Source organism: Bubalus kerabau, chromosome 7 (assembly GCF_029407905.1).
Source record: "Bubalus kerabau isolate K-KA32 ecotype Philippines breed swamp buffalo chromosome 7, PCC_UOA_SB_1v2, whole genome shotgun sequence".
Taxonomy (NCBI): domain Eukaryota; kingdom Metazoa; phylum Chordata; class Mammalia; order Artiodactyla; family Bovidae; genus Bubalus; species Bubalus kerabau.
In genome coordinates, this window is record NC_073630.1 from 91,289,186 (window position 1) to 91,312,827 (window position 23,642).

The 23,642-nt window shown below is 36.6% G+C and overlaps 1 protein-coding gene across 1 annotated transcript in view; it reads right to left on the minus strand.

The window, feature by feature from the left end:
- Positions 1 to 23,642, minus strand: part of GC (GC vitamin D binding protein) — a 198,830-nt gene that overhangs the window by 110,348 nt on the left and 64,840 nt on the right. The window lies entirely within an intron of this gene.

The following is a 23,642-nucleotide window of genomic DNA, read 5'->3' on the forward strand; positions in this document are numbered from 1 at the left end:
CAAATAAACAAACAAGCAATAAAACAAAAACCAAAAAATTTAAACCCAACCTGATATTGATAGAGGAAACAAAAACTGAAACAGGGGTTTAAAACTTGATCCAATTGGAAAGCAAAAATTTGCTAAATGAATTTGTATGACAAAAATATAATGGGTGCAAAATGTTCTTTGCACCACTAGCCCATTTATTCTGCATGAACTTTATTATCTGCTTAAATATATCAGTTAGCAAACCTTCATTGATACTGGTACCCAAATTATGATTATAACTTGGGATCCCACTAAACTTAAGCTATTCTGTATGGTTTACAGGCAGATTCTTTACCATCTGAGCCACCAGGGAAGCCCCTTTAGGGTAGTTAACAAACATAAAATAGTTAAGGTAAGCTAAACCTATATATTTTCCATCAGAATTATTTCTTTGCCTGATTGACCCTGGTAGCTCAGCTGGTAAAGAATCTGCCTGCAGTGAGGAGACCCTAGTTTGATTCTTGAGTTGGGAGGATCCCCTGGAGAAGGGATAGGCTACCCACTCCAGTATTTCTTGGGCTTCCCTTCTATCTCAGCTGGTAAAGAATCCTGCTGCAATGCGGGAGACCTGGGTTCACTCCCTGGGTTGGGAAGATTCCCTGGAAAAGGGCATGGCAACCCACTCCAGTGTTCTTGCCTGGAGAATCTCCATAGACAGAGGAGCCTTGCAGGCTACAGTCAATGGGGTATCACAGAGATGGACACAACTGAGTGACTAAACATGCTGCAAACCTATCTGTCCTCCATCCGAACTCTTGCTTTGCCTGGTTTACCCACATTCATAGCATCTGTTGCCCTAAAATATACCATAGTAGACATTGAATCTCTGAACCAATAGAGTAAATATCACTTTAGATATTTGTGCCTAAAACTGACTCGACAAACAGGACTCCATGGATATTCCTTAACAGTTAATAGAGCTGAATAGAAAGTAAAACAAGACTTCAGAGATTAAAGTCCATTATATAGAACTTATAGAGAGAAGAAATGACTATTCCCTGTGCTGTATATAACAGCCTAATTTGGCCTGCTAGTAACCTAAAATCCAGTGAATGGTACCTCACAGTGTATTACCACAATCTTAATGATGTGGTCCCACCTATTAAGGACCCCATATCTAATATTATTGAAATTGCTGATTCTGCACAACCTACAACCAGTAAATACCCTGCAGTCATATGTTTTAACTAATATGATTCACTGTCGATTTCAACAGCCTCTCAGTTGCAGTTAACTTTGACTTTAGAAGGAAGACAATACACCTTTACCTGGCTATTCATGGTGTATCTCAATAGCCAAAACATCATACACAATATTTGCAGCATTTTACCCTGTCCAACTTTCTCTAGGAGCACAGTTATAGCATAACACAGTTAAACATCCTCTTCTAAGAACACTCATTTGACACACTCATTAAGATATAAACATTCACAAAGGAGCTGACCAAAAGGACTGGACCATTGTCACACAGTAAGAGATCATTGTTAACTTAGTAAAATTTCTTGACATTATTTGATTAGTCAAGGGTCTCTTCATTCCTAATGCTGTCAAAACAAACAAACAGACAACCTATTGACTTCGGTACCAGCAATGTTAGAATAATTCCAGCATCTTTTAGTTCTTTTGGATTCTGGAGGCAACCTAGTTCTTATTTATAAATTGTGCTCAAACCCTTTGTTTTTTCTTGCAAACTGGTCAATCTTGAATGGGGTCCCTACAACAGAAGCCTCAAGTATCTGACTAAATTGCAATCTGACAACAGTACCTTCCAGAGACTCCTGAATTGTAGAGGTTTTAGCAACACTCTATGCCTCCTGGAGTTTCTGGACCACCTGTAACAGCCAAAAGTTGTCCCCAAGCTTGCAGGGCAAGAAATTATCCTTCTTGGCTTGGATGCTGTAAGCCAGTAGAGTTAAAGCTGCTATTGGCATACTGAGCTTTTCTGGGAACAACTCTCACAGTTTCTGAGTCCATGACCTGCTCACTCTTCCAGGTTGCCCATTAGTCCTTGGCTCATAGAACTAGCACCTTGAAAGCTAAAAATAGCTGCTGACACCCCTAAGCTAAAGCAGAAATGTTATTTGTGGGTCAGAACTAAGCCTGGGTCCTTGGCCTTATCTCACCTGCAGAAGAGCTGGATTCCTGAGTCTACTCTGTTGAGAGGTGTCATGATTTTTTAGGAGGCCCCTCCTTTTCCACATCATTTTGGCCACATGGGAAGCCTCTTGAGATCAATTGAGTAAAAGTGTTTATACATTTTATGGGTGACATAGCCCCTATCATGTGAAGAAACTAGATGGAGCATGCCTGCTTTTAATCCCCAATAATGGATGGGCCCCCAAGGTTTAGCAAGGTTAACTAAACTTCATGCAGTCCTACCTTAGTACCTGATGCCCTGGCTCACAAGTAGTCCCTTCTGCACAGTTCGACAAACTCTTGAGCCACTACCTATGGTCTCCCTAGGCAGATGGCCTGGCCAATGGTAGCAATGATTCCTTGTCCAAGGTTGGCTCCTTTTGGGTAGAGAACTCTGAGAATTTCTTGCTTCACAGATACCCAATATATTAATCAAGGTCATACATATCTTTAAACCACTAAAGCCACAATGTAAGACCTTACCAAAGCACTCCTTATACCTCTCATTTCCAGACATTATTAATAGTGACCAGGGCATTCATTTCACTTCTGAAAATATATCATTCTGGGCTCTTGGAGTCAGTCATCCAAAAACTCTTACCACCCTTAATGGTCTCAGGCTACAGACCTCATGAAGTACCATAATGGTTTACTTAAGTTCAAATCAATGAAGTTGAACATGGCACATTTTGGTTATTATTAATCAAGGGTGAATTATAATACAGAGTCCAACTCCATTTTTGATGATTGTCTGCTGACAGTTTTAAAGCCTCATTACTCTCCCTTTTTTTGACCCATAGCTGAACAAGCAGATAAGAAATCTGGAGTATTGCCTCATTTGATGTTGCCAGCAAGTTCAAACCATATTTGTAGTAACCTAAACCTGTGTTGCAGAGAAGGCCAATGGCACTCCCCTCCAGGACTCTTGCCTGGAAAATCCCATGGATGGAGGAGCCTGGTGGGCTGCAGTCCATGGGGTCGCTAAGAGTCGGACACAACTGAGTGACTTCACTTTCACTTTTCACTTTCATGCATTGGAGAAGGAAATGACAACCCACTCCAGTGTTCTTGCCTGGAGAATCCCAGGGACGGGGGAGCCTGGTGGGCTGCCGTCTCTGGGGTCGCACAGAGTCAGACACGACTGAAGCGACTTAGCGGCAAACCTGTGTTGCACCTTCTGACCACCACAAAAATTCAAGCCCAAGCCAGTGTCCTCTCACTGATCTTTTAAGCCATTTTTTGCATAGTCTTGGGAGGCTACTCTATCCTCCCCAGAAAGTGTCCTTATATGAATAATAAGCTTTTCATACTCTCATAGTATCTGTATGGTGTTATTAGCCTCATTATCCAAACTAAATTTGTGTGTGTGAAAATATCCATCTTTTGCTTGGTGACAACATATACATATTTAAGTAATTTCTGCCTAGGATATAAAACCCATTCTGTGGTTTCTTGGTTATTTTAAAACTAAAACAAATATTTTCGCCCTTTAACTGAGATATCTTTAATAAAGTATGGACCCTAAGTATTAGCACAATTTGCTGAACTTCATATATAGTCATCTGAGCACTGAGCACCCTGACAGTTGTTTAACTTGTATATCATAGGGAATTTTATTTATAGAGGAATATACTGGCTGATTCTTATCTATTTCTTTTTTGGAAGAGTCAGATTTTGTCTTAAACCAAGCAGCTGTTTACTTCATCTTTTATGGATAAAGCATGTTCTCATCCAAATAAGGCAATCACAGGTATTATTGCAAATGCTAATGCAAATGCTATCATTCATGACAGATGAAATATAGTAGATTAGGTGAAAATTGTATGAAGAAATGTGACTGTTTTATCAAATTATCATAGTTTAAAAAAATCAACCCATGTCATTGTTGATTTTATGTGGGAAAAGTGATTTTGTATAATGAAAATTAGATTAAGAGTACACATTAGTTTTGCTTAGGTGATTTTCCTTGAGTACATTGTTACTGAAAAATTACCTTCCTCTAAAATTCAGGCATCCAATGAGCACAGAAGAGTGAACATGAAAACCTTTGCCTGTTAGTATATTTTAGTATTTGTCAAACTAAAATAATTGCCAAACTACAATTTGAAAATGAATGCTTTACTCCTGAGTTTTGCTTTAAAAGCACAATATACTGTAAGAAAACATTGGTGCTCCTACTCTAGACTCTAATGGGAGCTTGGATGGAGATGTTGGTAAAAGGAAATCTGAGGGAGTTTTCTGAACTATTACTATTTCAGGCCAAGGGTATTTTGGTTACTGCAATGTCAGACTTTAGGGAAGATATTCACAATGCTATGTAAGCCTTGAACAGAAAAAGGCTGTTTCATAGTAATGGAACTTTTTCTCTAGTACACAGGAAACTGGAAAACACATGGAATTCATTGCTTTATGCATTTTGGAAGAGCTTAAAAAAGGAAAATGGAACAGAAATCTTTTATCTCTACCACACACAAGATAATTTCTTTTACCTTTAAATAGTTTTTCTTATAATTTCTATCAAGTCTTCCATATTGATTTGTCTGATTTTTCAATCAGACTTATCTGTTCAACTTCAAATTATTTCGAGTTTCCCCAGGTCCCATTTTTTGTGGCAGTTCTCATTTTATGTCTGACTGCAGCCATTCCCATATGAGTCATCTTTCATAGATTTATGTACCTGTATGATTCTTTGAAGAGCTTCAGAAGCCTCCATATACTATTGATTATGTCATGGCTGATAAACTATTGTAAATTCCTAGAACAGGTGGACAAGTTATCTTTCTGTTCAGGACTTATGAACATAATAGAATTCTTTTTCTCAACCTTTTTTTTTTTTTAGCTTGAGGCTTATACAATTTTGGTAGAATATTTTCATATATCGTTTTCTTAACTACATTGATTTCCTGTGGTGATCTTATAAGAAGCTTATATTTTATCATTTTGAAGTGAGGTTTGAATGAAAAAAGAAAATTACAGTATTTTAGGCATCATTGAGTTCTAGTCTCTTAAGCAATGATAATTTTCAAACAAGAAGTTCTCATAAAATACTTTTTTAACTTTAAAATAAGTTGTTTGGGATATAGATTACTAGAAAACATTTAGATTTAATGTGATATAGATCCTTGGAATAAACAAAAATATAACCCTGAACTTAAAATCAATTTCATAATCTTTCAAAGATACATTCAACTTCATATTTTGAAATCTCTTCTTTTCATGGGTTAGATTATGATTTGAGAATTTGTCTGAAAGCTTATTTCATTTGAAAATTTCCCCACCATATTCCAATAATTAAACATGTCTGTCAAGCAAATATACTTACCCATAAAAGCAATTTCCATGTCAATGGTATATTCTCAGTAAATAAAATGTATGAAGTATTTGGTTATAAAGAATATTTTACAGCTTTCAGATACAAAGTTAGCAGTATAAAGACTTCCTAGATATAAGTTCCAGTAAATCATAGAATAAGGCTAGAAAATCTCTAGAAATGCAGCCTTTCTGACCTGTGTACTATTTGTGATGGCCAGTGATGTGAAGCCAACTCTGTTTCCAGAGCACATTCACTGATAAACTCATGTGAACATAGAAGGAACTATGGATTAAAGGACTATAATCTCTGAAGTGTTTCCTGTGCTGGTTTGAGAGTTTTCAAGTCTGAGGGTATGTGTTAATCTGTGGTGCCTCTTCCTCTCTGCAATTTAAACCTTAGTGTCTCACAAGGATTACAATTTATTTGTTACCTTTGGGAATTTTCCTATATAAGTAGAAGAAACCTACATTATGGGCTACTGTCAATAGGCACAATATGGGAGTTGATTATGGGAGTAGAATTTAATCTAGTTTTTAAAGGGAAGATCTCATCTTTGGAAGTCTTCCTATTGCAGAATATATTTCCTAAGTGCTCTGTTCTCTCTCTGGGCTTTTGTATCTATAATTTTATTAATTCATATATCTTAATGATGATTATGACTTTCTAGACTTTGTTGTTGTTGTTCAGGCACTCAGTCGTGTCTGACTATTTGTAACCTCATGGACTGCAACACACCAGGCTTCCCTGTCCTTCACCATCTCCCAGAGCTCGCTCAAACTCATGTCCATTGAGTCAGTGATGCCATCCAACCATCTCATCCTCTGTCATCCCCCTTCTCCTCCTGTCTTCAGTCTTTCCGAGCACCAGGGTCTTTTCTAATGAGTCAGCTTTTTGCATCAGGTGGCCAAAGTATTGGAGCTTCATCTCCAATTCTAGACTTAATTAAATTCTAGACTTTAATTCTAGGGTTTAATACACACACAAATATATACACACATCCCAGGAGACTGGGTATTAATAGACCAAATCTACCTATTTGTACCAAATCAAATTCAGATTTTTTTTTTTTAATAACTGATTGGAATTTTTTCCTGAGAAACTCATTTTTGTAATATTATTTTGTTGGCTCTATAGAGAATCATACATATCAATTTTATTTAAAGTAACAATTATCAAACATCAATCACTTTGAAATCACAGATGGTACTTGTTGCTACATGCAGTCCTGAACTCTGAGAAAATCTGAAGTTATGGAGGATGTTAGGTGTTCAGTTGTGTCTGACTCTGAGCTGGTGGTCACCAGGCTTTGAGAACATACTAGCTTCTCAAGACTTAATGTGAATACTCATTACCTAAATTGCAGTTTTGGATTGAGTGGATCTGGGGTGGAGCCTGAAATTCTGCAATCACATCCAGGCATTTTGGGTAGCAAAGCTTTTAAGAAATAGATTCAAAGGGTCATTTGTTTTGAGTGACAGCTGAAGTTTCCTTTATAAACTGTGTTCCTTAAGAGGTAATTCAGGAAATTGATTTTATATATAGTTCTGTCTTTTGTATAATCTTTTTGTATTTCACATATATTCACTTTTTAAGCATTTTTCATTCATATACTAAGTATTTATTAAGTGTGTACTGTGGGGGAGGCAGCTAATATATGGGGTGAAGGATATGCCCGTCTCCTGAGATAGTAAAGAGTAAAACAGACCATTTTTGTTGTTGTTCTTCAGTCACTATGTCCAGCTCTTTGTGACCCCATGGACTGCAGCATGTCAGGCTTCCCTGTCCCTCACTGTCTCCTGGAATTTGCCCAAGTTCATGTCCATTGAGTTTATGATGCTATCCAACTATCTCATCCTCTGCTGCCCTCTCCTCCTTTTGCCTTCCATCTTTCCCAGCATCAAGGTCTTCTCCAATGAGTTAGCTGTTTTTGTTGTTGTTGTTGTACTAACTTTATTTTTCAGTTCTGAGATAAATTTTTGGTGCCTTGAAGAGAGGTAAAAACATCTTGAAAAATGCTAAGGACTCTGTAGATCTGGGTCATATTGAGGACCTGGTGAGAAGAAAGGTCAGGCTCTCAAAGGGTTCAGATGAGCCAAGGAAACAGTCTGATTAGAGCCCGAGGCAGTTGCATTTATGTGCTCGGTGGGCACCCTGCCTTGCAGACATTGACTCAAATGGTTTTTTCAGCACTGCATGCAGGCATGCTCAGTTGTTGCTGACTCTTTGCAAACCTATGGACTGTGGCCTGCCAGACAACACTAGTCATCTACAGATGCCTTAAAAATCAGAAAAGATTCTGACTTTACATTCTTTTTGATCCCCTTGCTGCTATCCCAAGTTCTTTTGTTTTACTAATTTTTGTTTTAGGCATTTCTGACAGATCACATAGCTGTATAGTAATAAAAGTTCATTGTGAAATCATTTCCTTGTTATGTTTTCTTTTCAGCTTAAATCTCTGCAATGTAAATATCCATAGGCTGTCCTCTCAACATTGAAGAGTGATGGTGGCCTCTGAAGAGGGGAAATTTGGAAAGGAAAGGTTTGTCTTTGAGTTAACATTCCATTCTCTTCTTCTCTGGGGAGCTGGCTATGATCCGGATCCTTTGCAGTGGGCCTTCTGGTTTGAGGGAAATGCCAGACTAGCTTTAGCTCGCTGTCCACTGGCCATGTGGCATTGGGCGAACTCCTTTCGACCTTGAAGCTCATTGTATCTTAGACTTTGAATTCAGAAGTCTAATTCCTGGATCCATGTCTTAATTGTTGGTGATCATGGGCAGTTTCCTTGTTATGATTCAGATTCCTCATCCATAAAAAAGGTGAGAAATGACTATCCTATTGCAGAATATGTAATTGTTAATAAATAACATCTGAAAATTAAATGTTTATAAAGGAACTTGACTTTACCTGGCACGTAAAATATGCTTAGTAAATGACAGGAGTCCAGATAGTGTGGTAGTGGTGATGGTTGTTATACTATTTTTATTATAAATATGAGACAATGCATGTAAAATGCCTAGCTTATAGAGGTAAGTTTATAGTTTTCTATATGAGATGGGGCTTTTCAACTCTCACATTTCTTTCCTAAATATCTGGTTGCATGCTCAGTTGCTCAGTCATATCTGATTCTTTGCAACCACAGGGGCTGTAATCCTCAAGTACCCTCTGTCCATGGGATTTCCCAGGCAAGAATAAGTAAGTAAGTGTTAGTTGCTCACTCGTGCCCAACTCTCTGCGACCCCATGGACTGCAGCCCACCAGGCTCCTCTGTCCATGAGATTTTCCAGGCAAGGATACTGGAGTGGGTTTCTATTTCCTTCTCCAGGGGGGTCTTCCCAACCCAGGGATCAAACCCAGGTCTCCTGCACTGCAGGCAGATTCTTTACCAGTTGAGCTTCAAGGGAAGCCCAATTCCAGGCGAGAATACTGGAGTAGATTATCATTTCCTTCTCCAGGTGATCTTCGTGACCCAGGGAATGAACCCACATCTCCTGCATTGGCAGGCGGATTCTTTACCACTAAGTTACCTGGGAAACCCAAATTCATAATAACTCTTAAAGGGAATTTAAAAAGTCCTATTTAAATAGAAAATTTTTATGGATACTTTAAAATTCTAGTGTGTTCAAATATAATTAGTGAGTGGATATCTATAAAATAATAATACAGATTTCTACTTGATTATATTATTATGTTTCTATTCAAATCTGTACAAACATAAAACTAGGCATAAATCCCTTATATTTACATGACTATAAAGTCTTGTTAATTAACAAAATAAAAATTTTAAACATATATAAATGTAAAGCTAATAAAATTAAAAGCAGTTTTGGTTTAATTTGATGGATGATATTGGTTTGTTGAAACAAAATATTTAATGGGAGATTGCAAGGCAAATATTCTAACTAGTATTGCATAGGTTCTTTTGAATTTGGCTTGTTTTATCCTTACATGATATATGTTGATTTTAGTTGACTCTCTTACGTATATTTTTCTAACTATTGTTTACCTTTATTTGTGATAACAATTGATTTTTTCTCTTGGCATGAATAATTATTTGCTAATTAAACTTAAAAGAATTTATCTTGAAGGGTAAGAAATTTTATAAAAGGGTATAATAAAAACTGGACCCTGACATATTATGAGCATAATTATATTGCTCCCTGAAGAACTGATTTGTATATGTATATGTATATGGGCATATTGTGTCAACTAAAAAGATGCACAACGTGAGATTTAAGTTTTATTTGGGACAAAATGAAGACTGCAGCCCGGGAGACAGCACCTCAGATAGCTCTGAGAGACTTCTCCAAAGAAGTAGTGAGGAAGGTCAATAGGTAAGATTTTGGTGAGGGGGGAGGCCAATGCAATCAAGCACTTACTCTACAAAAGTTTTCCTGGTAGTCACAAGGAGCCGATGTCACCATGAAGGGATTTAGTGATTTTTTAGATATGAAGAGATACAAGGATGGGATCATGAAATCAGTTCCTGAAAATATCTAACTATCTAAAGACCTGTTCCATCAGTTTCCCTGGAGCAGAGTGCCTCTCTCTCCACTTTGAATTCCCCTCAGGGGGTGTTGAAGGTCAGCAGCTGCAACAGCAGAGGGTTCAATCTCCACAGAGGCCGATGGCAAATGCCCTTGTTGTTGTTCAGTCGCTGGCAAATGCTCTTGGCAAGTGTCAATTTGTAGTTAACATGTGGGTATATATTTATATGTATATTCATGTATACAGTCCATACCTGCTTCTACTATCTACTTCCCCTCTCCCTATATCCCTGTTTGTGCTGAGATAAAAGTAGGGTAAATATACAGACTATGAATTTATGCTACTTCCTTTGTCCCACAGTGGCACTTGGATATTTAACTAATGAATACTTACCAAAGTGTTGCCTGGTCTGATTTTAAATTCCTGATCACAGATTTCAATTAGGTCTTGAGGGAAGCTAGCAGTACTGTTACTTTTCTCTAGTCAGCGTATTTTCTCTACATTCCAATCTCTTCTCTCCTGGCAAACTTGAAAGACTTCCTTTTCTTGATATCTGCTGATGAAAGTATTTCTTTTTTCACTGAGAAAATAGGAGAAACACAGAAAGAGTGTTCATGTGTTTTTACCAAAAAGCCTCTGCACTGAGTCTTTGTTATCTTCCTGTTACATTGGATGAAGCTGCAATCCTATCTAAGGCCAACTACTCTCCTTGTGCTCTATTCTGACCTTTCCCAGCCTCCTCAAAGTCATTGTCCCTGCAATTTTCCACCCTTATTTCCTACTTCTTCAAAATTTGCTCTGTTGTATTGTTCCCATTGTCTACAAGATGATATAATTATTTTCATCTTAAAATGTCTCTTTTTACCCACCTCCTCTTTCAGATAATGCCCCATTTCTCTGCTCCCTCTTGTAGCAAAATACCTTGAATGAGTTGCCTTGACTTACTTTCTGAGTTCTTTTCTTCTATTCTCTTGTGTATCTGCTCCAATCAGGCTTTTATCTCCTACACTCCACCTAAAGGCTTTGATCAAAAACATTACTAATTTAAGTGAGACAAAGACTCTCTTTGTTTGAAGGACTTTAGCAGAGTCCTGAGATGAGTTTTTTTCTTTAGCAGTAAAGGGAGGATAAAGAAATTTTATAGTTCTTTTGGCTTAAGAGAGAGAACCCCAATTTTGTGTAAGATTTTGGAAAATAGATATGATATTTTTAATGTTATTACCATGGCAGAAAATTATCAGAATAATGAAAAAAGGGCTGTAGAATGTAGGTTTTAAAGATATTTCTCAGAATATTAGAAATCATCTCTTCAATATATTTGTATACTTCTTATATAGTTTTATAAATAATACTTCAAGGGCAATTTTATAACATCAGGAAAAGACACAATTATTCATACAAGACTCCACTTAGGACAGGAAAGTAAGATGCATCCTTTCGTGAATATTTTCAAGTAACTACCTTAGTTTTATGATGCAGAATACTGTTTGCTTTCCTGCTCGTCTAGGGAAAAAGAACATTCTCTCATCATCTTTGGTATTGTTTTCACCACAATTTGAGAGGACTCAGTTTCAAGGGTAAACACTAAAATTAACATAATTTGAGCTAAAGGAAAAAGCAGGCCTAAGGATATTTAAATGTATAATATTAAAGAATAGGGAGTAAAAGAGAATTTTATTACAGTCATTGAAGAAGTGTTAGTCACTCAGTCGAGTCTGACTCTTTTTGACCCCATGGACTGTAGCCTGCCAGGTTCCTCTGTTGATGGAATTTTCCAGGCAAGAATGCTGGAGTGGGTTGCATTTCCTTCTCCAGGGGATCTTCCCAACCCAGGGATTGAACCCAGGTCTCCTGCACTGGAGGCAGATTCTTTACCATCTGAGCCACCAGGGAAGCTTCGCTGATATAGTCACTTAGAGGCTTTAAATGTCAGCCTAGGGTCAGTTACTAGTCCCTTCCCGATCCATCAGCAGCATCCTGGGTAGGAAAGATCCCCTGGAGAAGGAAATGGTAACCCACTCCAGGATTTTTGCCTGGGAAATCCCATGGACAGAGGACCTGGTGGACAATACCCCATAGAATCTTAAAAGATACACAACTTAGTGACTAAACAACTTTAATTTTCTTCCTTTTTGTGGTTCTCATTTTAGTATATGGCAACTTCACTTTCCATTTTTGCTCTTCCCCTGTCTTCCTCTCATAACCTGAATCCAACCCATGAAGAAATTCTTTCATGTATACTATCTACATGTGTCCAGAATCATGTCTGGACACATAATCTCACCACTTCCATTACAAACTACCCTAGTCAAAGACATCTTATTTCCAGTTTTATTGAGACATAATACATAAGTTTAATACATATGGCAAGATGGGTTGACTTACATATATTATGTTGCTCATTAGGTTGTACATTATATCATAATTATTTATGATACTTGTTTATCTTATAATTGGAAATTTATACCTTTTGGCCATCTTCCTCCAAATATCCCTCATCCTTCCTCTGTTAATCACAAGTCTGATTTCTTATATAAGTTTTTGGTTTTTTGTTTTTTAGATTCCATATATAAGGGAGATCATATAGTCTTGGTCTATTTGGCTTATTTCATTTACAGTAATGCCTTCAAGGTCCATTTGTGTTGTTGCAAATGGTGGGAGTTTCCTCATGTTTTATGGCTAAATAATGCTCCATTTTGTGTGTATGTATGTATACATATATGTGTGTATACACACATATATATATTTGTGTACATACATACATATATATATCTCCCCACAACTTCTTTACTCATTCATCCATTGGTGGACACTTACATCATTTCCATGTCTTGGCTATTATAATAATGCTACTATTTTTACCAAGTCCAAGCTTGCTCTGCTCGCTGCATGATAGACCAATAAATCCAGGAGATGAGGTGTAGAGGCAAGGAATATGACTTTATTTTCTCACCTCCCCCATATTTGATCCACAAAAGAACCTTGCATCCAGGCCCTGACAAGATGGTCTTATTGAGACATTAGTCTTCCATCTTCTAGGTCAGCCAGCTTTCGAAATAAAGTAAAAAGACCATTTAATTCTTGCAAATATCTCCTAGAATAGCAAGACTCAGGCAGGGGGATATGTTAATTTCTTTCTTCCTACAATCTACAGGTGCAAAAGAGTTATGAACAGAGGCACTTTAGTTTAACTGGCAGAGAGGGACAGGCTTCCCTAAGGTGAGCCATTATGCTTATGATAACAAAAGGGGCTTCCCTGGTAGCTCAGATGGTTAAGAATCTTCCAGCAATGCAGCAGAAACAAGGGTTAAAGCTAGAGGAATAGATTCAGCATGGCGTCAGAGTTAACCCTTCCTGGTTACACTATGAACATGAGGATGAAGATATGTTTTCAAGTTAGTGTTTTTGTTTCTTTTGGATATATTCCCAGAAATTGAATTGCTAGATCATATAATAGTTCTAGTTTAGTTAAATTCTTTGAGGACCCTCCTTAGGGTTGTTGCACAGTGGCTGTACCATCAACAGTGCATAAGAGTACTCTTTTCCCCACATTCATGCCAGCACTTGTTAGCTCTTGTCTTTTTTTTGATGAAGGCCATTCTAACAGGTGTGAAATATTGACTAAAAAGATGTACAATGTGAGAGTTATGAGTTAAGTTTTATTTGGGGCAAAATGAGGACTGCAGCCCAAAAGACAGCAACTCAGATAGCTCTGAGAGACTACTCCAAAGAGGCAATTGGAAAAAGTCAATATATAAGATTTTGGTGAGGGGGAGTTCAACACAATAAAGCACTTGCTGCTAGTCATGAGGAGCTGATGTTACCATGAAGGGATTTAGTGCTATTCTAGATATGAGGAGATGCAAGGATTGGGATCAGGAAATCAGTTCCTGAAAATATCTAACTATCTAAAGACCTATTCCACCAGTTTCCCTGGAGCACAGAGTGCCTCACTCTCAACCCTGAATTCCCTTCAAGGAGTGTTAAAGGTAAGCAGCTGTAGCAGCACAGGCAGATGGCAAAGGCCTTTGTTGTCGTTCAGTCACTGGCAAATGCTTTTGGCAATTGCCAATTTGTACTTGACAGAGGTGATAACTCGTTGTGGTTTTAATTTTCATTTAACTAATAACTAGTGATGATGAACATCTTTTCATGTACCTGCTGGCCTTTCATGTATCTTCATTAACGAAACATCTATTTGAGTCTTTTGATTATTTTTAAATTGGGTTATTACTGGTTTTTGTTATTGAATTGTATGAATTCTTTATATATTTTGGTTATTAATCTCTTATCAGATATCTGGTTTGCAAATATTTTCCCTATTCTGCAAGTTGTCTTTTTACTTTGATAGTTTGTTTTGATATGCAGAAGTTTTTTGGTTTGCTGTGGCCTCACTTATTTATTTCTGATTTTGTTGTTTGCGCTTTGTGTTATATCTACATCTTCATTACCAGATCCATGTCAAGGAACTTTATTAGTAAGTTTTTCTAGGAGTTTCAGGGTTTCAGGTTTTACATTTAAGTATTTAATACATTTTGAGTTAATTTTTGTGAATGGTGTAAGACGTGGACCTAGTTTCCACTCTTCATGTTATTATCCAATTATCCAGTGCCATCTATTGAAGAGATTCTCTTTTCTCCATTGAGTATTCTTGGCTCCCTTGCCAAATATGAATTGACTGTATATGCTTGAGTGTATTTATGGCTCTTAAATCTGTTCCACTGGTCTATTTGTTCAGTTTTCTGCCAGTAACATACTGTTTTGATGACTATAGTTTTACAGTATAGCTTGAAATCAGGAGGTGTGATGCTTCCTGCTTGTTTTTCTTAAAATTTATTTGGATATTCCTTCATGAATGCTGAGTCCCTTCAGTCATGTCCAGCTATTTACAACTGTATGGACCATAGCCTGCCAGGCTCCTCTGTCCGTGGGATTCTCCAGGCAAAAATACTAGAGTTGGTTGCCATGTCCTCCTCCAGGGGATCTTCCTGACTCAGGGCAAAACCTGCATCTCCTATGTCTCCTGCATCAGGAGACAGGTTCTTTACCACTTAGTACCAGCTGGGAAGCCCATTCCTTCATGGCTCCATATAAATTCTAGTAGTGTATTTTCAACTTCATTTAAAAAAACTCCATTGGAATCTTGATATAAATTGCATTGCCTCTATAGGTGGCTTTTGTTAGTATTGACATTTTAACAATATAAATTTTTCCAGTCCATGGATGCAGCTACCTTTTCATTTATTTGTATCTTCAATTTATCTCATTAATCTCTTACAGTTTTCAGGGCAGAGATCTTTTACCTCCTTAGTCAAATTTATTCCAAAGTATTTTATTGCTTTTGGTACTATTGTAAATAGGATCAATATCTTTATTTCCTTTTTAGAAAATTTGTTGTGTGTAGAAATGGTACTGATTTTTGTATCAACCTTCCTGAACTCACTGATTAAACCTAACCTATATATATATGTATATATATATATATATATATTTTAATGAGTCTTTATGATTTTCTATATACAAAATCATGTCTGCAAATAGAGACTATTTTGCTTCTTCCTTTCTAATTCTGTTTAATTTCTCTAGTTAGGACTTCCATTACTATGGTAATAGGCATAGAGACAAGGGCCTTTGACGTGCAGATAACTGCACCCTTGTTTTATTCCTTTTCATTCCTCTGTCAAGCTTTTCCTTGATAGAGGAAAAGCCTTTCACCTGTCTTTACTGACTATGATGTTAGCTGAAGATTTGTCATTAATAGCCTCCATTATGTTCAGATATATTTCTTCTATGCCAAATTTAAGGTCTTTTTTTTTTTTAATCATGAATAGATGCAGAAATTAGTCAAATGCTTTTTCTATACCTATTGAGGTGATCATATGATTTTTTTTCTTTCACTTTATTAATGTATCACATTGATTTGTGTATATTAAACCATCCTTGCATCCCAGGGATAACTGCATCTTGATTATGAAGAATGATGTGTGCTACTGAATTCCGTTTTTTAGTATTTCGTTGAGAACTTTTGCACCAGGGATACTGGCATTTAGTTTTCTTTGCTAGTAGTGTCCTTTTCTGGTTTTTGCATCAGGATAATGCTGATCTTGTAAAATGGATTTAGTAGTGTTCCTTCATGTTCAATCGTTTGGAAGACTAAGAAAAATTGATATTAATTCTTTTCCAAACGTTTGGTAAAATTCACTACTGAAACCATCTATCTTTTCCTGGACTATTCCTCATTGGGAGATTTTTGATTATAGGTTTCACACTTTCTACTTCTTCCTTATTTAGTCTTGGTAAGTTTTATATTTCTAATAATTTTAAAATTTCTTCTAGATTGTCCATTTGGTTAGTGTATAGTTTTTCATCATAGTCTGTTATGATTCTTTCAATTTCTGTGTTATCAGTTTTAATGTCTATATTTTTAAAACTTGTTTGCTCATGTAAGACCTTTCTTTTTTTACCCCTTGGTTAGTCTAACTAAGGGTTTGTCAATCTTGTTTATCTTTTTGGATAATCAACTCTTAGTTTGGCTAATATTTTCTATTATTTTACTGTTCTGTTCCATTTATTTCTGCTCCAATTTTGATTTCTTCTGCTAGCTTTGGACTCAGTTTGGTCATTTTTTAGTTCCTTAAAGCATAGTTAGGTTGCTTAGTTGCTAGCTTCTTAATGTAGGTATTTATTGTTATGAGCTTTCCTCTAATAATTGCTTTTGACATCAAAATCCACATGTTCTGATACGTGTATTTTCATTTTCATGTCTCGAGAAACTTTTGAATTTCCCCTTAATTTCTTCTTTTATACTTTGGTTGTTCAGGAGAGTGGTATTTAATTTGCATGTGTTCATAGATTTTTTGGTTGTTCAGGAGAGTGGTATTTAATTTGCACATGTTCATAGGTTTTTTGGTTGTTCAGGAGAGTGGTATTTAATTTGCACGTGTTCATAGATTTTCCAGGTTTCCTGTTACTGATTTATAGTTGCATGTCACTGTGGTCAGAGAAGATCCTTGTTGTTATTTTAACTTTTTGAGTTTGCTAAGACTTGTTTCATGGCCTAACATATGGTCTATTTTAGAAAACGTTCCCTGTGTGCTTGAGAAGAAGGTATATTCTGCTGTTACTGGGTAGAATGTCTTTTATGTGTCTGTGGGGACCATTCTGTCTGTAGTAGTGCTCAAGTCCACTGTTTCCTTATTGATTCTCTGCCTGGATGATGCATCCATTGTTGAGAGTAGGGTATTAAGTCCCCACTTATGTCTGTATTACTATTTATTTCTCCTTTTAGCTCTGTTATTTTTTGCTTTCTGCATTTAGGTGCTCCGATGTTGGGTGTATAAACACATAAAATTTGTATCTTCTTGATGTATTGGTACTTTACTGTACAGTGTATCTTTGCACAGTACTTTACTGTATCTTTTTACCATTTTTATTTGTCTGGTACAAGTATATTCACCCCTACTTTTTTGGTTAACATTGCTTGAAATGTCTTTGAAATCTCCATCTTTTCACCCTCAGGCTGTGTATGTTTTTCAGGCTAAAGCGAATATCTTTTAGGCAGCATATTATTGGATTTTTTAAAAATATAAATTTATTTATTTTAATTGGAGGTTAATTACTTTACAATATTGTATTGGTTTTGCCATACATCAACATGAATCTGCCACAGCTATATACGTGTTCCCCATCCTGAACCCGTCTCCCTCCTCCCTCCCCGTACCATACCTCTGGGTCGTCCCAGTTGGATCTTGATCTTTAATTCATTCAGCCATTCTGTGTCTTTAATCTGTTTGTTGAAAGTAATTACTGATTGGTAAGAACTTTCTGTTGCCATTCTGTTGTTTTCTGGTTGCTTTATAATTTTGCTTATTATTTCATATCCTTGTTATATTTTTTTGTGTTTTTATATCTTTTGATAGTAGGTTTTACTTCCTTATCAAGTTCTTTTGTGTAAGTACTACAGAATTTTCCCTTGTGGTTACTGTGAGGATTACATAAAATATATAAAAACTTATAACTTTCTACTTAAAACTGACAACTTGAACAGAATTTTACAATTTTATACATCTACTTCTCCTCCACCTCACAATTTAGATTATTGAAGGTACAATTTATATGACATAAAAATATGTAATTAATAACAGGTTATTATAGCTACGGTTATTTTTGCTGTTCTTTTTTTGACTTTTAAACTAGAGTTGTAAGTGAATTATTCACCACTATTAGCATATTGCAGTATCTAACTATGACAGTTTTTACCATTACAAGTAAATTTACAGTACATTTTTATATTTTTATAATGCTAATTAGCATTCTTTTACTTCCACTCAGAGAAATTCCTTTAAAATTTCTTATAAGTTATGCCTGGTGGTAATGAACTTCATCAGCGTTTGTTTGTTTGGGAAAGTCTTCATTCCTCCCTTGTTTCTGAAGGACAGCTTCAGTGGGTTTGGAATTCTTGGTGGCTATTATTTTCTTTCAATATTTTAAATATGTCAAAATTTCATCCCATTCTCTCTGGGCCTGAAAACTTTTTGTTGAAAAATCTGCTTGTAGTCTTATAGAAGTTCTCTTGTATGTGAAGTGAAGTGAAGAAGTGAAGAGAAGTCACTCAGTCGTGTCCGACTCTTTGCGACCCCATGGACTGTAGCTCACCAGGCTCTTCTGTCCATGGGATTTTCCAGGCATGAATGGAGGGGGTTGCCATTTCCTTCTTCCCTCGTGGCTCAGATGGTAAAGCGTCTGTCTACAGTGCGAGAGACCCAGGTTTGAGCCCTGGGTTGGGAAGATCCCCTGGAGAAGGAAATGGCAACCCACTCCAGTACTACTGCCTGGAAAATCCCATGGACCGAGGAGCCTGGTAGGCTACAGCCTATGGGGTCGCAAAGAGTCGGACATGACTGAGCGACTTCACTTTCACTTTTCTTCCCGACCCAGGGATCGAACCCAGGTCTCCCCCATTGTAGGCAGACGCTTTACCGTCCAAGCTACCAGGGAAGCCCTCTCTTGTATGTAGCTTCTCTCTTTTCTCTTGTTTCTCTTAATAGTCTAGGTGTCTTTGACTTATGACAATTTAATTATAATGTGTCTCAGTGTAGCCCTACTCAGGTTCAACCTATTTGGGGTCCTCTGGGCCTCATGGATCTATCTCTCTCCAGGTTTGTGGAAATTACAGCCATTATTTCTTTAAACAGGCCTTCTGACCCTTTCTCTTTTGCTTCTTCTCTTGAAATTCTTATTATGTCAAAACTGTTTTTCATTTTGCCTTATTCCCCAAAGACTTTCTATACTCTTTTTCATTCTTTGTCCTTTTGCTTCTTTGACTAGGTAATTTCCAATATCCTGGCTTAGTTATGACAGATTCTTTCTTTTGCATGGCCAAGTCTCCTTTTGAAGCTCTTTACTGACTTCTTCAACTCCCATATTGTATTTTCATGTCTAGATTTTTAGATTTTACTTTTTTATGGTTGCTATTTACTTGTCAAACTTCTCATTTTGTTTATACATTTTTCCCCTTAATTTTTTGTTTGTGTTTTGTTATTGTTCACAAAACTTAAGAGAATTATTCTGACTTCTTTGTCTGATAATACATATCTCTATTTCTTCAGGGTCAGTTATTGGAGCTCTATTAGCATCCTATGGTGGTGTCATATTTCCCTGAATTTTTTGTGATCCTTGAGTCTTTATATTGGTATCTATGCACTTCAGTAATTGGGTTCCTCTTCCATACTCGACAGGTTTGCTTTAGCAGAGACAGTTCTTTACCAGTCAACTCAGTTTGGATTTCTGGATGTGTCCATTGCAAATGTCTTCGGCATGTGGAGTCACTATTATGGTCTATTTTGGGGCAAGGCAACTGTTTGAACTCTGAAAATGGGCATAAGGATGCTTGCCACAGGCTGAGAATGGTTGGATAGGATTGCTGACTCAAGTGAGGCTGAGAGTCTGCAATTGCCTGGATCCTCTGGTCAGGCTTACTGTGTGTTCTGAATTGGGTACTACGTTCAGTATTAAATGGAGCTATGAATTTACTCTCCTTCCTTGACAGGGCAACAACACAGGACCCAAGGAGTATATAGCTCATTATTTGGGCATCTGGATCAGGCCAGAGTGTGCACTGAATTCCCTGGTCAAATGAGATCACCAGTTTTATTCTGTGGATGGGAGAAGCCATGGACTATGCTCAAGTTTTATGATACATAGATCTGTTCAATCGGCTATGCAGCTTTTTGTGTTCTCTGGTTAAGTTCCCTGGCCAGAAAGGCTTAAGCAATGTTTTTTCAGCAATGAGTGAGATTTCCTGTTTAAGTGTAGCAAGATAAGCAGTTCTAAAACTGAGAAAGCTTTCTTTCTTGTCTTACTCTAGCTGGCTATTGGCTCTGCCTACCCAGATTCAAGCCTGCTCTATACAATTCCCCTTATATAATTCAGAATGCAATTTATTACCTGAAGTCCTATATTTACTTAGTTTTTATTTTGATGTAAAACTTGTGCATAATTAAATGTATAAATCTGAAGTACACATCAATTAAATTTTGACCTATGTAACTCAAACTCCTATTAGGATATAGAATATTACCATAATTCCAGAAAATTCTTTTATACTCTTCCCAGTCAATTCTCCATTTTCTATCCTGAGGCTACTAATGTTAGGATTATGTTTTCCACTGTAGATTGCTTTTAGAATTTCAAGTAAAAGGAATTGTAGATGTACTGTTTTCTGTAAGACCTCTCTCAGTCATATTTTGAGACTCATTTATATTATATGTATCAATAATGCTTTACTTTTTATTGCCAGTAGTATGAATACATGAGTGTTTACTCATTCTCATTCAGTTGAACACCTGGGTCTTTTAACATTCAGATCTTGACTATTATGAATAAGGTTTCTATGCATATTGGAGTGAGTCTTTTTGTAAATATGTCTTTCTATTTTTCTTCAATAGATACCTAATAATGGAATTGCTAGGTCCTATGATATGTGAATGTTTTATTTTTATAAGAAAATTACAAATAATTTTCCAAAGTGGTGGTGTCGTGTACACTCCCATAAACAATATATGAGAGTTCCATTTTTCTATATCCTTGTGATTCTCTGTTATTTTCACTCTCTTAAATTTTAGCCATTTTGCTGAGGTTGTAATGGTGTATCATGGTTTCAGTTTTTATTTTCCTGATGAGTAATGATGTTGAATCCTGTTTTCATGTGCACATTGGTTATTCATATTTTTTGTCAGGTGTCTATTTCAGATCTTTTGCCTATTTTGTATTGTTTATCTTTTTATTATTCTAATCCATATATTATCCATTAAATCTCTCTCTTCCAACAAAGGAAAACTTGATGTTTTTCTTTTTTTAGGAAGTACATGAAAGGCCAGTTTTCTCCTTTATCTCCAGGGACATATTTATACTTGCTCTTAAAATAGAGGCATCTTCTTTTCTTTTGTATTTATTTGTATAAATATAAAATAAGATGATTATTAAAAGGTTATACATCTTGTGATAACCTACTTCCTGAGAATATATCTACCATGTTATAAAATCATATGAAATAAAAGGAAAGCATGTTACTAAGAACTAAAGATCTTTGAGAACAATGTAGAACTACATTGGAGAAATACACATATGTGAGATTTTAGGCTAGTGTGCGTGTAGTCAGCGCTTCCTGTAGCTGGGTTATGTATGTTAATGGCCTGAAGTGCTAGGCTGTAGCCACATTCCTCCACTCCACAGTGTTAAAAAAATATTTAAAAATCATATATAACATTGAATCAAAATACTTGTCAACTATTTTAAGCTTTCTGAAAAATGGCAAATGTTAACTTCTCTGAAAATTGTTATTTGGAGGGAACTCCCTGCTTTGCAGGCAACTTAAGCATATCTTAGTTTACCTAATGGTATTTAATACTGATACTGCCTGATTCCAGAATAATTAAAAGAAATGGGAGAGAAACCTAGTAAGGGATGTTTTAGAATTTAAAAAATATTTCAGCTTTGATATATGCATAAATTCTTATACCTTAGAAGATGTCACCCTCTCTATTAAGGGCTACATACTTAACAGGTGGTCAGCTAGCATTAGAACTAAGACCTCTTGAGGCTACTACAAGGATTTTAGCTATTTCCATCCATGATACTCACCAAAGGGTTTGTTGTTAGCTTAGCAGATAGTAGACAAGGCTTATGATAGATGAAATTCACAGAATTATGATAGGTAGATTGTCCAGAACTAATGTAAGGACACTCTAACCCTTGAAGAGGTGAAATATAAGGATGTTGTAAACTCAGTCATTGATTCTCAAATACATTTGGGTTCAACCCTAATTCAGCATTTTCCTGGGACTTCTGCCCTTGACTAGGAGACTGTGTTTATAGTATCAAAGTCTGTGTCTAGAGTATTGTCACAATTACTGTGCACATACCATTCATGCAAAATGCAGCTGCAGCAGTGAAAGAACAAAGGGCTGGGCTACATTGTGTGGTTGCTTTGTTCTTATTGATAATAAATGCCCATTTATGTGACATAGTTTTGTCAGACTTGCCTTGAATGTAACCTGGTAGGGAGACTGTGAGGAAGTGATCTGTAGTTATTAGTTGCCTTTAAATAGTAACATTTACCAAAAAGAACCCAAGATATACATGTGACTAAATTGACTTTGTCAGTTTTATTGCACTTATTCTCTAACACTGATATTCAAAATATGATCCTTGGTGTCTCTATCAAATACAGAATATTTTAGTGCAGAGCTTAAGAGTATAGAAGGACTGGGTTCCCAGCTTCATCATTTACTAAGTGTTTACTCTTAAGCAAGTTATTTGACTCTAATTTCTTTAATTTTCCCCTCAGTTGTAAAACAACTGGTGGTGGTACCTACCAGAGTTGATGTGGAAATTAAATGAATGATTCCTTAAAATCACTTTAAAAAGAATTTGTTAAAATGCAAATATATATGACATTGGAGAGGTGAAGTGAGAAGTTATTACTTGCCCCAATGTATTGTGAGTTTTCACTTGAGTTCAGCTGCTCAGTTGTATCTGACCGTGACCACATGGACTGCAGCATGCCTGGCTTCCCTGTCTGTCACCAACTCCTGGAGCTTGCTCAGATTCATGTCTATCAAGTCAGTGATGCCATCCAACCATCTAATCCTCTGTTGTACCCTTTTCTTCCTGCCTTCAATCTTTCCCAGTATCAGGGTCTTTTCCAGTGAGTCATTTCTTTGCATCAGGTGGCCAAAGTATTGGAGTGTCAGCTACAGAATCAGTCCTTCCAATGAGTATTCAGGACTGATTTCCTTTAGGATTGACTGGTTTGATCTCCTTGGTATCCAAGGGACTCTCAAGGGTCTTCTCCAACACCACAGTTCAAAAGCATCAATTCTTTGGTGCTCAGCTTTCTTTATAGTCAAACTCTCACATCCATACATGACTACTGGAAAAACAATAACTTTGACTAGATGGACCTTTGTTGGCAAAGTAATGTCTCTGCTTTTTAATATGCTGTCTAGATTGGTCATAACTTTTCTTCCAAAAAGCAGGCATCTCTTAATTTCATGGCAGCAGTCACCATCTGTAGTGATTTTGGAGCCCAAGAAAATCGTTTCTCACTGTTTCCATTGTTTCTCCACCTATTTACCATGAAATGATGGGACTGGATGCCATGATATTAGTTTTCTGA